This window comes from Vulpes vulpes, chromosome 6 (assembly GCF_048418805.1).
Source record: "Vulpes vulpes isolate BD-2025 chromosome 6, VulVul3, whole genome shotgun sequence".
NCBI classification, from domain to species: domain Eukaryota; kingdom Metazoa; phylum Chordata; class Mammalia; order Carnivora; family Canidae; genus Vulpes; species Vulpes vulpes.
In genome coordinates this window covers 49,355,233-49,361,232 of record NC_132785.1, presented here as the reverse complement: position 1 = coordinate 49,361,232, position 6,000 = coordinate 49,355,233, and positions in this window count along the sequence as shown.

Sequence of the window (6,000 nt, the reverse complement as noted above, 5' to 3'; positions counted from 1 at the left end):
TGAAAGAATTTTATAGTGAACACTTGTATACTTACCCCCTAGATTCCACAATAAACATTTTACTATACTTTATCAACATGTATCCCTCTATCCTCTCTACTAACCTATCACCCATCCAATTTTTTTTATAAAGTAAATTGCAAACATCAGTACATCTACCCTTAAATATTTATTTATTTATTTACTTAAAAGATTTTGTTTATTTATTCATGAGAGGCAGAGACATAGACAGAAGGAGAAGCAGGCTCCCGCAGGGAACCTAATGCAGGACTCCATCCCAGGACCCGGGGATCATGACCTGAGTTGAAGGTAGATACTCAACCACTGAGCCACCCAGGTGCTCCTACCTTTAAATATTTAATTAATCAGAACTCAATGTCTGCTTAGCTTTTTTTCCTTTAGTGTAAAACTTACTTTTAATGAAATGCAAATCTTTTTTTATGAAATGCAAATCTTAAATGTACATTTGCTATTATGAAAACACACATAAATCTGCAAGAGCCTAGATGCATAAACACAGTGGGGCATGATTTGCCTTTGCCTGGGCTAGGTTGCAGGGCCAAGACTTATCCTGCATGTATAAGGTTAGATCCTCTTTTCATTTACAATTTTTACATTTTGTTTATCAAGGATTTTTGCATTGATTTTGATTTTTTTAAATGTGTTATATTAAAGTATTAATAATGGATTTTCTCTGGCACAATTCTCTGCTCCTTAAATTTTGCAGTAGGAGTAAATGCCTCACTTGCCTCACCCTAGTCCCAGCCCTGCTAAGTAGGAAGTCCAGGGGGGGAGGGCCTATTTGGAGCAGAGAAAGGCAGAATGGAGTTGAACCCACTTGCTAATCCACTTGCTGTTCAACATAGAAGCCAGGTAGTTCAATCATTAGAAAACATGATTCCAGGTCACTTCCCTTGTGCAGTTAATTACTAACCCTGTGATAAGCAATACATAGGCTACCAATTACAGGTGTAGACCAAGTGCCCACCCACTGGCAATGTGAGGGAACCACATTAGGACTAACATTCTCCTGAGCTCAGGAGGGGAGTTGGGAGGTTTTCAAATTGGGGTGCATGGCCATCTGGGGAGTCTCAACAATGGAGAAGGTGTGAGGGAAAGAATTTGTTTTGTATTAGTCAGCAGACCACCAGGGCTTGAAAATGGGAGCTAGTGGTGGTGCTCTGCTGGACAGCAAATGTGGAATTGAGTAGGAGACCACTAAGCTCATCAGTCTCCCTCGGGGCACCTTCACAAATACCATCCTGCTTTGGCCCAAATCTGTTGTGAAATCACTAAAAATCAAGGACCTGGATCCTAGAAAAAAGCTACATGCTCTTAGCTCTTTGTATGATCTAACTCTAGGAAGTAGGAAATAACAAAGGAGCCCATTATTGCCACACATACCTGCTGTGGTAGAAAAAGAAAAGTATTTTCCAATGGAGAACTACGCACACTTTTCTGCTTTATCAGATTCTGATTTATTTCCCCCTTCTGATTCTGAGCAATTTAAAACACTGTGAGCTATAGATAACTGGTATCTATGCGAGTTCTGTCTAGGAGAATTTTAGCTAACTCTCTTCTCAACTTATGGAAAAACCAGTTTTCCTCTTTTCAATTCATTTCAACATTTCTTTTGCTCCATATAAATTTTTGCTCTTTTAAAAAAAGATTTTATGTATTTATGTATTTAAGTATTTATTTATTTATTTATTTATTTATTTATTTATTTATTGAGGGAGAGAGAGAGAGAGCACAAGCAGGGAGAGGGGCAGAGGTAGAGGGAGAAGCAGACTTCCTGCTGAGCAGGAAGGCAGATATGGGGCTTGATCCCTGGATCCTGGTCTCATGACCTGAGCTGAAGGCAGATGCTTAATTGACTGAACCAAATTTTTGCTTCTTGACTTCTTTATTGAACTAGTGTTACAAAATCTGATTCTTGAATTAAATCAAGATGCTAAATAAAACCTTTAACATGTGTCCATTGTTTTTGTTTTTTAAAGATTTTATTTTTTATTTATGAGAGACACAGGGAGAGAGAGAGAGGCAGAGACACAGGCAGAGGAAGAAGCAGGCCCCATGCAGGAAGCCTGACGTGGGACTTGCTCCCAGGTCTCCAGGATCACACCCTGGGCTGAGGGCAGTGCTAAACCGCTGAGCCACCCAGGCTGTCCAACATGTGTCCATTCTTATATTTGAATGAGAGTCATAATTTCATCTTTTCCTGAAATTTATCTTTTACAGCCTCCACCTTGCCTCTTAGGATCATGAAGTAATGTGCAAACTTGGTCTGTATAGCTTTTCTAAGGAGAAGGAAGCATGTGTTTTGGAGGAGCAGGAGGGGATGAGGTTCACACTGATGGAACAGGTACCCTGCTACTTTACAAACAAAACTGAATCCAATTTGCACAACAATCCCATGAAACAGCAATTGCTATTCCATTTTATGGAGGAGATAACTCACATTTAGAGATAATTTCAGAGATGAGAATTGTCCAGAGATAAATATTAATGGAGATAAGTATTCAGAGTATTCAGCTATAACTATTCATTATTCAGAGCTAATGTTCAAAAGTAAGTCATTTGACCAACATCACTTACTATGTGCAGTTAGGATTTGAAGTCATATTTGTCTAAGCCCAAAATTATGGGATACTGTTGCCCTATGATGTAAGGAGGTAGCCCTGCCCTGTGTAGAGTTTTTAGGTTGGGGAGTATTTCTCCCTGGGCCACAGAGGTACACAGAATATTCTTCAGGAATGCTTAGGAGATGGTTGTTAAGTTAATCACTGGGCTTACCAATGGCAAAGGAAGAAATAGGTGGTGGCTTACCTGCTATGCATTTCCCTCCCTCTCTGGTCCTGTTCCATCAGAAAAACCAGGCAGAAAGCTGTCTGTGAAATTTGCTGTCATGAAGAGCAATGAGTTGGGGGTTTAACATGGGAGCAAGAGGACAAAAATGTCCTGCCTTCCCACTGGTCTCCCAGTTAAAACTCTTGTATAAAATAAGCAACCGAATAGCCCAGCACCCAGTTCATTCAGATAATTTAACAAATATCAAAGTGACCAGACCCTTTGAGAAAAAGCATTCTGAAAGTGTTTCTTTCACTAAGAGAAAAAGGACTATGTTATGTACACACTAGGAAGCCTTTAGATAACATGCTAGTTGGGTTGGGCAAAGAGTTAGAAGGCCCTTTCAAACCGTTATCACTGTGGATCACATTATTAGGTGTTTTGTGTATATATGTAATGTGGCCAGGCTATTCTTTATTTTTTTTCTTTCTTTCTTTTTTTATGTAGGCTCTACACCCAACATGGGGCTTGAATTCATGACCCTGAGATCAAGAGTTGCATGCTGTACTGAATGAGCCAGCCAGAAGGACAGTCAGGCTATTCTCTCTCTTTTTTATTTATTTTTATTTTTTATTTTTTGTGTGTGGGGGAGCGTGTGGGGAGAGGCAGAGGAAGAGGAAGAGAGAGAGAATCTTCTTTTTTTTTTTTTAAAGATTTTACTTATTTATTTGAGAGAGAGAGAGAGAGCGGGTACACAAACAGGGGGAAGAGCAGAAGGAGAGGGACAAGCCAACTCTGCGATGAATGCAGAGCCTGAAATGGGGACCGATCTCATGACCCTGAAATCATGACCTACGACCTGAGCAGAAATCAAGAGTTGGATGCTTAACTGACTGAGCCACCTCAGCGCCCCAGGCTATTCTTTATATTAATTTCCATTTTATGTTCATTGTGCACTTTCACAGAGGACATAGAAATCATAAAGTAGTTGCAGCTATAAGTTACAGTTTAAAAATAACTTCAGTACCAACTGTTCATTTAAGTATTTTAAAAATAGTATGAAAATTTAAAGAATCAACAAATACATAGGATAGTAAGCCTGCAGATATTTCCACATTCTGATCACAGTGCATACATTAATAATACTCTAAAAATAATATGAATTTAAAGGAGATTTTTGTTTCTGCTATGGAGGAAAACAGTAAAACAAGGCAGCATGAATGTATATGGTACTTTGCATAGGTGCTCTAGTGCCCTCTGCTGGAAATGTTTGAGTACTGCGGCTCCCCCGACCCACAGGGGCCATGGAGCCTTTGGCATTCCGGTGAAGCCTTCTCAGAATAATGGTTTTAAATGCAAAAAGTAGAATGAAGAGAATAATAAAAAAAATAATTACACTTAAATACAGTTACAGGAATATCAAAATATCTTAAAACAAATTTTTTTTTCTTAAAACAAATTTAAAGTTTATTTATTACCTTATTAAATATAAAGATGTAGCTTTGGGTCTAATTATTGCAATTTCAAAGTAGTGATACACTTAAACAACATTTTGAGATTTTGTGACAGTGATAATATTGTATAAAAATACTTGTGATGTTTTTATGTGATCTCTTGGTAATGAAATTTAAGACAGCGTGTGTATTAGTTTCCTGGGAACTCTGTCATCATCCTTCTTTCTTTTGCAATTGCAGAGTGTCTCATCATATAGATGTACCATAGGTTATTTAACTTGATCTTTTTTTTTTTTTTAGTGGAGCTGGGCATGGAACCCAACACGAGGCTTGAACTCACAACCCTGAGATCAAGACCTGATCTGAGGGGCAGCCTGGGTAGCTCAGCAGTTTAGCATCTGCCTTCAGTCCAGGGTGTGATCCTGGAGACCCCGGATCGAGTTCCGCATCGGGCTCCCTACGTGGAGCCTGCTTCTCCCTCTGCCTGTGTCTCTGCCTCTCTCTGTGTGTCTCTCATGAATAAATGAATAAAATCTTAAGAAGAAAAAAAAAGACCTGATCTGAGATCAAAGTTCAGATGCTTAACCAACAAAGCCACCCACGTGCCCCCAACCTGGTGTATTAATGGGCATTGCCATTCTTTTCAACTTTTTTCAAACATGGAGTAGCCAATTACCTTTCAGAGAAGTAATTTCCAGATCTGCAAGGCAGATGTTGAAGAGATGCTGCTGCCACCCAAGAAAAGACTCGGGGCTATCACAGGTTGGAAGGGAGAGGAAGGAAGGAGCCACTTCAGAGGGAACACAGTTCTGCTAACATCTTGATCTTGGACTTCTAGCCTCCAGAATTGTGAGGCAGTGAGTTTCTGCTGTTTGATCATTTAGTTTGTGGTACTTCATTCCTTAAAAATTTCTATGGAATGATTTCCAATATATTATGAAATGTAAAAAAGCAGTTATGTACACACATTTTTACTCATATATGCATAAAATATCCTTCAAGGATATGTACCATACAGATAGCACTAGTTGCCTCTACAGCAACCCGTGTGGGGAGGTATGCATCCATAGGTGCATAGCCTACACAATAAACAGAGCAATTTGGTAATATTTTCAAATTATGAGCATGGATATTAACTTACTTTGATACATGTACACATCCAGCCAGTAGTTACGTGGCAGGCACAGAAGCATAATGGTAAGGCCCAGTGCTGTCCTGGCAAAGCTGCTTCCACCCATAGGTCTTCACAATATCCCACATCTCAGAGTGGAGAATGTCCCACTAGTAAGCCCTCCTCTGACTCATACTGGCCAGCTCTCAACAGTACAACTGTTTATGAGCTACGATGCTAGCAGTCTCCTCTGTGTGTCATTGTCTCCGTCAATCTGTCTCTCCCCCACACACCCAGAAGCAGGAGACTAGGAAATGCAGGGGCGGCGCTACACAGTGCCCTCCTAGAGCCATCCCACAGCACCATATTAAGGACTTTGGGCCCTGGAGGCTGCTGAAGGGGTGACATGCTGGGGTATGGACTGGTTTGCTTTTGAGAGATAAGACCCTCTAGGGTGGAGAAGGAGAAAGCAAGGGGACTAGGTAGGTACCTCCTGCAATTATCCCAGTAATGTTCCAGGTGAGTGGAAAGCAAACATGGGTAGAGAAAGATGCCCCAGGCATTCTCCCAGATTTCCTTAATTACATATCCCTGGACAGAAGTGACATGTGGTAGCTGCCTCTTGCCTGCAGGGGCCACAGTACC